The sequence below is a fragment of the Xiphias gladius genome, chromosome 20 (assembly GCF_016859285.1).
Source record: "Xiphias gladius isolate SHS-SW01 ecotype Sanya breed wild chromosome 20, ASM1685928v1, whole genome shotgun sequence".
Classification (NCBI taxonomy): domain Eukaryota; kingdom Metazoa; phylum Chordata; class Actinopteri; order Istiophoriformes; family Xiphiidae; genus Xiphias; species Xiphias gladius.
In genome coordinates this window covers 9,946,039-9,954,875 of record NC_053419.1, presented here as the reverse complement: position 1 = coordinate 9,954,875, position 8,837 = coordinate 9,946,039, and the positions used below count along the sequence as shown (strand labels likewise).

Here is an 8,837-nt window from a genome sequence, read left to right as displayed (position 1 = left end):
TTCCGAATGAAACCCCACTAATCCACCTGGATTTTGTTTGCGGGGTTGGTGTAGATTAAGTGCTTTGAGCTGGCTCCTTTAGGCTGTTTATTTCAGGTGCTCATAATGAGCAAGTGATCAATGCATTGATTACATCTCACCAAAGATATATTTAGCTTTTTATCAGCCTCTTCAAGGCTTGAGCCATTGAGGCTTTAGGTTCTGTCTCCAAATGAGACGTAATTACAGGCGCACGGGGAGAAAATGATCCATAAATGCATGAGAGGGTGACTAATAATCAAAACTGAATCAACCGCCAACCAGTCTTTGGTTTAAGTTCTGGCCATAGGGGACTGCTTTTCCAGAGAATGGCTAATCGGTGAAGAAAATTATATACAAAATTCTAAATGTTAATATGAACCTTTAAAGGGATTTATTTTTAGCTATTTCCTAACTTACTTGGGCCCATTAGATCTCAGCCTGTCTTTACAGCCCCATTCGATCAGGTACAGCAGCGTATTTCACATAAATAGTGGCCTCTAGCTTAAGAGAAAATTGGGGGGGGGAGTATACAATTTTTTTATTTTGCTACCATCAGCATAACTATTTAAAGGTAACTATTTTACTAATCAGCAGAGCATTCCCCTGACTGTATCGACCTTTTCCTGTGACCTCATTCCGTGAAGAATTGAAATGCTGTGAGACAGCAGCTCTTAGCAGGATTAAACTGGTGCTGAGTAAAGTCCATTTTATCCTGACCACTGCCTCAGGATGTATAGATGCTTCCAAGAAGCCCAGACTAGGCATTTCACTGCCGAGGCTGCGGTTCCACCATATTTCATCACAGCAAATATTTGTGACCGCAAAGACAGCTAAAGCACTTGTAACTGACATGCAGCGTTTTAATGAGAGGAAAATGTGAATATTTTATGAAATTTCAAGCTGAATGATGTCATGGTAGACGCTCTGTAATTACAGTACAGCTTCGCTATGATATTGATTTCCATTTGCATGAAGGCAGAGTCTTCCAGTAACATAATTTGGAGATAGAAGACGGCAAGGAAAATGAGAAATAAACAGAGACAGAAGCACAAACTCGCAGTACTAACAGACAACAGATAAAAAGAGCAACAGATGAATAGAGACAGATAGCAGACTGGCACGCTGGAGAAACATGTTGTTTTTAGAGACTTGTTCTGATTGCATATCCTTGTAGGGTGAGGACTACTGAACTATCGTCAGTGTACAGCAAAGATCTCATTCTTTATCGTAAACTGGTTGGAGTTTAATGGAATGGAAGCTTAATAGAGTCAGACAGAGACTGAGGCAGAGCTGAGGCATATTTAAAATACTGGACATCACTGAGGATAACTCAGTCATTCAGTTTTATTCTCTTGAACATTAATGACTTGTGGCAGAACTAGACTTCATGGCCTGATAACTTGTTCAACAGTTGTACATCAGTGATTCACTCAAGAGCCGTGGTTGGAGGGCAGGTTTTTAGCCTGCATAAAATAATCCAAATTTGACACAGTAAAACATTAGAGAATATACGACAGACGATTTGGAATATCCCTTAGTTCAATCTATGACAATAGCCCATTTGATTAGAGATTAAGACATGAATTATTTAACTGCGTAAAGAATAACAGAAGTGAGGCCAATAAAAGACATTATTTAAATGTGTAGAAAGTAGTTGGTAGCAAAAGTTTTAAAAAGACATATGATAAAAGTTCAGGACCATTAGTCGCAACATGACATATTTCTGCTACAATCAGCACAAAGTTACTTTTTGATTACTCATAAATTTACACTTAACATATCTCACAGTCCCTTTCCACTAAGCTGGGGTACGAAAATCTACTATTGCTTGAGAAATGGCGCTGCTCTGTGTACAGAAGAGAGAGAGTGAGACGGACATTTAACCAAGCACTGTTTATTGTTGAAGAGATTGTCGAAGCAGTGATCTGTAATACATAATGAACAGACAGACGGACAGTGGAGTGGTTTGAGATGTTTCTAAGGACATATTTTTCCATCATAAAAACTTTTCACACACTGTAACAGACTAAGTTCAAGGCTGCCCTGTCTGCTTAATAAAGAACATTCAAACAAATCTCCTTTACAGCCACCATTGAAAACAACAGGAGGTAAGTGTTTGACACTCAAAAGATGGAGTATCACTTTAACCTCATGAAAAATGATTTATTGTCTTGCACCCACACTCTATAACACCATTTGTACAGAGCAGCCAGCATATGGTGTCTCTGCACAGATGCAACTGCTGTTGGGGATATTCAGCTGAAGAATTCATTTACCACTTTGGTTCAACTCCATGTGACAGGTGTGAAAGCTTGTTTTGTACTGGAGTGTAAAAGCAATGGAGGTGAAGTTCAGCTGTAACGCTCTCTGGCAAATTGAATACATATGAGCCGCAATGAGGTACCTTTTCAGAGTATTGATTGGGAGACAATTGCTCTGTTTACTCCAAGGTAAGTATTCAACCTGTCTTTACTTTAATGAACTGACAAACATTTAGACACCTTGAGCCCTGAATATCATCTCGGATCAACCTGTAGGAATAATAATATAGGAGGTCAGGTAGATTATCTTAACCTGGTTCAACTAATAGTTTAAGTGTCAAAAAGGTTGTGTGGCTCAATATTGCTTTCCCTGTCCCTCCTTGTCTTTTAATATCCTCCTACAGAGCAAATTGGAGCTTGGTGTTTCAAGGTAATGTGGTAATACACGGTGTACCTCTGTAAATTTCATTTTAGGTCTCCCAGTCTTTAGTGCTAACATGCTTTGTCATACAAATAACTTCACCAAATGGCTTCTGCAATTTGTTATGCACTGCAGTTTATTTGTTGCCCATCTTTTTGAAGATGGCATGTATATTACTCCTCCCTTTCTGCTTCAGAGCAACTCTGACAGGCACAGATGTGAAATACATTGAGAGCAATAAGCCTCCAGCTTCACTCCTCTCTCCTCCTCCTTTACCTCCCCAAGCAGTTTGTGAGAAATGATCACTTGTGTGGATTGACACAGGATGCTGCAAGGTGCCATATAGGGCCGGTAATAAAATATGATTCCACAGTCCACCACATGGGCTGGAAAGGGTTGGAGGGAGGACAGGAGAGAAGAACATGAAGAGGTGAAAGGAAGACAGACAGGGATGGAAAGAGAGGAGGAAGAGAGAGGAAGTGAAGGAGGATATAATGGTGTTTGTGTGGACCCAGAGTCCCCAGAATCTGTCTGGGGCCAGAGGCAACAGAAGTGGCATCTGCTCTGAGCTACAGTAAAGGTAGGGGAGGAAGAATATAATGCTGAGGAGACTGAAAAACACTATTTAAACCTGTCAATTCTTCCTGTTTTTCTGCTATCATGTTTTTCCACAGCAGTATTTAAAAAACAGATGGAGGTATGAGCAAAGAAAGAAATACAACAAAAAGAAGACATATCATAACAAAACAGAATAGAACTCAATAAAGCCATACCATATCACAACATGTGATTATTTAGCATCACTTTCTAAAACATAATTTAATAATAAACAAATAATGATAGTAAAAAAAAAATAAGGTGCTGCTATATCAGCCCTCAGTCATGTAGGAAGGTTGTAATCTTTGCTCCATTGCTCCTTCACACCAAATACAGAAAATCACTGGATGGATCGCAGTTTTACTGACCTGTCGAAAGAGGAAAAAAATCCACAATGTATACAGGGCTGCCCACATACCTTTGGCCATGTAGTGTATCTGAATGACAGGTTGATTGTTGATCATGCCAGGTTGGTGGTAGGTTTTGATTTGGCAAACTAGACCTGCTTTTATAGCCTGCTGCAGCACGGGCATACGTGTTTAGAAGCATATATACTCATTTAACATAAGAAAGCAGATCTAAACAGGTGAAGCTGAGGAGGTGGATGAAACAAAGCAGCAGCTGCTGGAGCCTGACAATGGCTGAGTTATGTGTCATGTCAGTGTGTGTAAAATATTGATTGGTTCGTTGAAACATGTGCATTACAATGGAGCAATAAGCTTGGGCCAAGATGAGTTTTCTGACTAAAACAAAAATTTCCTCTACTGGCTGGCATTGTTAAAGTGTGTTCAGACTGAACATGAAGCAAATTCTTGAGCTGTTAGGACGAGATACAAAGTCAGTGTAAAGATGCAAGTAGACTCAAACAGAAGCAGCTCAAGGTCGGTGAAACTGAAGATCGTATCAGTAAAAGGTAAATATCAGCGTGATTTGAAAATGGTTCAACTTGAGAAAGAAAATTCCCCAACCTATAGAACTCGTTTGAACACAGAGAAACAGAATACAAAGGGAATCTAGTAAAATAACAGAAAACTGTTTTTGTTTGGACCAGGACATATTTATAGCAGCGTAGTACAACATCAGGAAATGGGGAAATGGCTAGCCTCCACCAACGGGGAAAAAATGTCTTCCAACAGCTCCATAAGCGTCTCTCGTATATAACATATCTTGTTAGCTGGCTACTTAGCCACTAATACATCATTGAATCCTCATCATCTGGGTTTTGTTCAGAGTTGCAAAAATAAGACAGCTTTGGAGCTGTTAGACGGCACATCTGATGGAGCTAGGCTAGCTGTTTCTCACAGAGTGATCCTCTCATTTAACACCCAGTGAAGAAAGAAAACAAGTACATTTCCCAAAACAATAACATTTTCCCAAATGTAAATAATTCCCATATCAGCATATTATTTTGAATAAACATAAAAATGTTGCGGAGGCATAACAGGCTGATCAATTAAATTAACTGGTATTTTTGTCATTCTGCACCCACTGTGTAAAACATCTCATTCTTTTTTGCCCACATCTATGTACCATTTATTTATGCATATGCATCGATCTTGCTGTGATAAACTTTTGAGAGAATGAACATATAATAGAATGAGCAAACAGTGGAAATATTGAAATCACTGCTGCCTACGGGGACGCAATCAGTCAGCAAATCCTGAAACTAGCTTAAGCAGCAATGGGGGAATTAATCACCTGGAATAAAGTAAGGTCTGCATTTTCAGTTTTTCATTTTTCAAAATGACAGAAAGAAAACAAGACTAGCTGTGATGATTAAGCACACTGTATCTGACACCTAATAAGTCTGAGATCTGATAGATGGTCCAGGGAGAGGGCAGAAAGAGAAACTGTATCCAACCATGTTTGGTGCTCAACAAGCAGCTGCTGGAGTACAGGAAACTAGAGAATGATGCCAGAAGGCAGTGGATGTGGTGATCTATGCTATTGTTGTTGAAGTGTCCAACCGTGAGAACACATGTATAGACATGTGCTTCAAATGCTGCCCACTCTTTCTCATCCACTGTCTGTTAATTTTGGTGCAGTTTTATCATTTTTCTCTGCCCTCTGGCAAACTGGCAGCTGCCCCTGTCAGAAGCCGGTTTACGACTGACTTCTGTTGTCAGTGACGCATATTTGAAAGACACACCTCTTATTAATGGAGCTGGAGAGCAGACATTTTATTGGTTCTGATAGGAGCGTAATTAAATCTTTTAAACTGCAAATTGTTACTATACAAACAGAAGAAGTGAACTTGATGACACACTGACACTTTGGTCAATGTTTCGAACAACATAGGAGGGTAAGTGAGCTGCAACAAATTGCAAACAGAGAAGTTGCAACACGAGCATCAAACAAATGACAGCAGCATCTATCATAAAACTTTATTAAAAAGCCACACATCTACACTCTCTGTGTCATACTCATGAACACACATTGTGCCCATCCCAAATGTTTTCTGCCGATAACTCCAGTAGGTGATCTCTGCCGATTTGTCCTCCGAGTCTGACATGACCTGCTACTACTACTCAGTGTGACTGTATGTGTGTATGTACATAAATCATTCCATATAATCGTCATATAAACTGTTGCAGTAAGAGCATTAAAAAGCTGGTAAAAAGGTGTTAAAACAAAATTTGACTAGAACGTAACCTCTTTATGTAGTGAATGCTGTTAATCTGGCCTTTGTTCAAAGCACTTAAAGATAAAATGCTTTTTACATCTGTGTGATGGTAATAATAATTGCAATGTCACATCTATGGTTCACCCACACATGTGTTTTCATGTACTTGCCTGATTATACCTCCTCTCAGGAGTGGGTGGATGTGCTTGATTGAAAAATCTCCTCTTTGTTTTGTTGCTTTTTTTTAAGGCAGGAGAACTTATACCTCTATCATTCTTGTTATGCCGCGTGCACGTAAGCGTTCAGACGATAATAATGAGCAGCCGAGCAGGAAAAAAAATGTTCACGTCAGCCTCCTAGTTGTAATCAAGAGTCAGAAATATCGGGAAGATCTGACAGCTTCCATATTCCCCACTTGGCAAGAATACAAACTACCCAGCTTCAACCTCAACAGAGGTCTAACAACCAGTAACTGAAAATACCCGCGTGCAGGGCCTTGAGGAACAAAGGTTTAGATAGAGGGTCGTTCTCTCTCCAAAACCACCTTGCATTAATGGTAACAGCACAGTAAAGATTCTGACATTTCAATTCTGCCACTCTTAATTTAATAAGGAAACCTGGACATGCTCCCATTCATGCAGTAACGACACAGCAATATTGACAATTCACTCCGCTGCAGGGGAAAAAATACTGTGAAGTTTGTAAAGGTGCTATATGAAAGTTTTTTGCTATCGCTACATAGCAAGTGTTGACATTAACAGTTATTTACTTACCAAGAGCCTCAGCCGTCGTTGCATTTACAAGACAAGAGGTTAGAATACGCCCTCTGGGTAGCACTACTTCATCCTCTCATGTTGGACTGGGGGCAGACTGGACGCTTCAGTGACTCACTATCCATCGTGGTATTAGGAGACGGTACGGGCCAAACTGTTTATAAGAAGAGCCTAAGAATAGATAAAGAAATATAAAAATTGTATACATTGAATGATGAATTCTCTGCAACTTCAACCAGGACATGACAGGGTAAGAACAAGCATTGCATCAATCTCCAGTTTGACCTTTTTCACAGCAGACATTTTGACTCGTCATAGTCGGAAAAAGCACAGGTGTTACTAATAACATTAATGGTGGCTCTGTTGCATTCAGCTGTTCCAGTAAGCCACGACAGTGAGCCATCAGTTACACCTGTGCTCCTCCCATTGCGACATGTCAGTATATTTTCTGTGAGAAAGGTACAATGCACTGTAGGGGAAAGGGGAAAATAAATACTGGAATGGTTTAGGCTAGCCCAGTACATAACACACAATACAACAAGCAATTTCTGCAAGTTCCTTTAACTTTGTTTTTGTGCTATATAATACGGAATGCAAAAAACATAGCTACAAATAACTGCAAAATAGCCTTCAACTAATCTTTTGTTTTTGTGTTAACAAATGGCAAGTGATGACACTTAATGTGAATTGGCAAAGGTTAGGTGTGCCGGCAAGAGAGCTATCAACATTTAAAAATGGCTTCATGGCTTTCAGAAGGGTTTTTATAGGGCATCTAGGAACAACTCTGACAAAACCCCAAACCATTAAAAAGAGCACAAATAGCTGCATTTTAACGTTTTTTTTTTTATGAGAGAGAATGAATTCAAAATTAAGGTGTTAGCTCTAAGCTCGGGGATCTCAGTCAGGCACTTGCTTCACTTGCTAAAAAGAAGGATTTTTGAATTAAAACAGTAAGATGAAGGCGTAAAAACTTATTCTATGAGCTAAAATCGTTATCACTATACAGTATCTTATTTAAAGCAGGACTATAGAATTGGGTGAGTAAGAATTGATCAATCTAAGAGAGCACTGTTGGCTTGACTGAATGATGGATGAAATTGGACCCTCTAGGAACAACATACATGTCCTCAAATACACTTACACACATAAGCGGTGCATAATGCCCACTGACAGCGTAGAGTAAGGTTAAGTAGTATGTAAGATTTAGAGAATATTGACTCTCGTAAGCATTTCCCCTTTACATTTCTGAAATCTGACATCTAAGGTTCATTTCAAAGGCCAAATGTGGCAGCTGAGATATGAAACAGACAGGCCTGAAAAAGACATAAAACTGCTCCATATCAGTTGGGTTTCAGATGACATGGAGAAAGAAGCCTAGCTTTCTGTGAGATTTTTTTTTCCCACAAATTGTCAGTCTTGAAAAGTTTTCTTTGAAATCCACCGAGCAGTGCTCTTTCAATGTTGGTTTTCTGTGTGCAGACTGTTTTTAATAATCAATCCTGTGTTTGTCTTGAAAGCAATTCCACTGTTACACCACATGTATGTATGAAAAATTGAAAACAGGAGTTTAGCTTGTATTTGGTCTTACTCTGCTTTAAAATTCTCTATTCTTCATCAGAGCATCCATCCTAAATTTTAATCCTTTCCCTCGTGAACTCAGTAGTCATGCAGACAGGGATTGTGTTAGCTCTATAAGGAACCCAAGATGGGAAGAATGCAGAGAAACAGGAAGAAGAAGAGTGGATGTAACAAAAAAGGCAACTTGATTGCCACAATTCCACACACTATACACACACGTATATATGTGTGTGTGTGTGTGTGTGTGTGTGTGTGTATATAGATATATACATATATATAATATCAGCAGGACCGTAAACAACTGACTCAACAAAAGCATTCTTGCCGTGAAAATCCTGTTCTTAATCCCAAAATGCTTTGTCCAGTTTGAATCTAACCCCCATATAAACTAATGTTCTTGTCATGTTTTTGGAAATACTGCATGGTAGATGGCACGGTGTGTTATCCCTCTGCAACTATTCCTCTGAAAAAATATCTGACCCTACAGGTCGGAATCGTTCAATACACTTGTAGATTATGTTTGTTCAGATGATGTCTGGCTGGTAATGACAGGCCCAATCTAT

At 39.3% G+C, this 8,837-nt stretch overlaps 1 long non-coding RNA gene across 1 annotated transcript; it reads right to left on the bottom strand.

Moving 5' to 3' along the window:
- Positions 1-1,926: 1,926 nt before the first annotated feature.
- On the bottom strand, positions 1,927-7,095 carry LOC120806502. Its single transcript, XR_005709708.1, has 3 exons — positions 6,982-7,095; positions 6,697-6,867; positions 1,927-3,668 (listed from the first exon to the last, which is right to left on the bottom strand). It is a non-coding gene; the product is annotated as an uncharacterized LOC120806502 (long non-coding RNA).
- Positions 7,096-8,837: the final 1,742 nt, after the last annotated feature.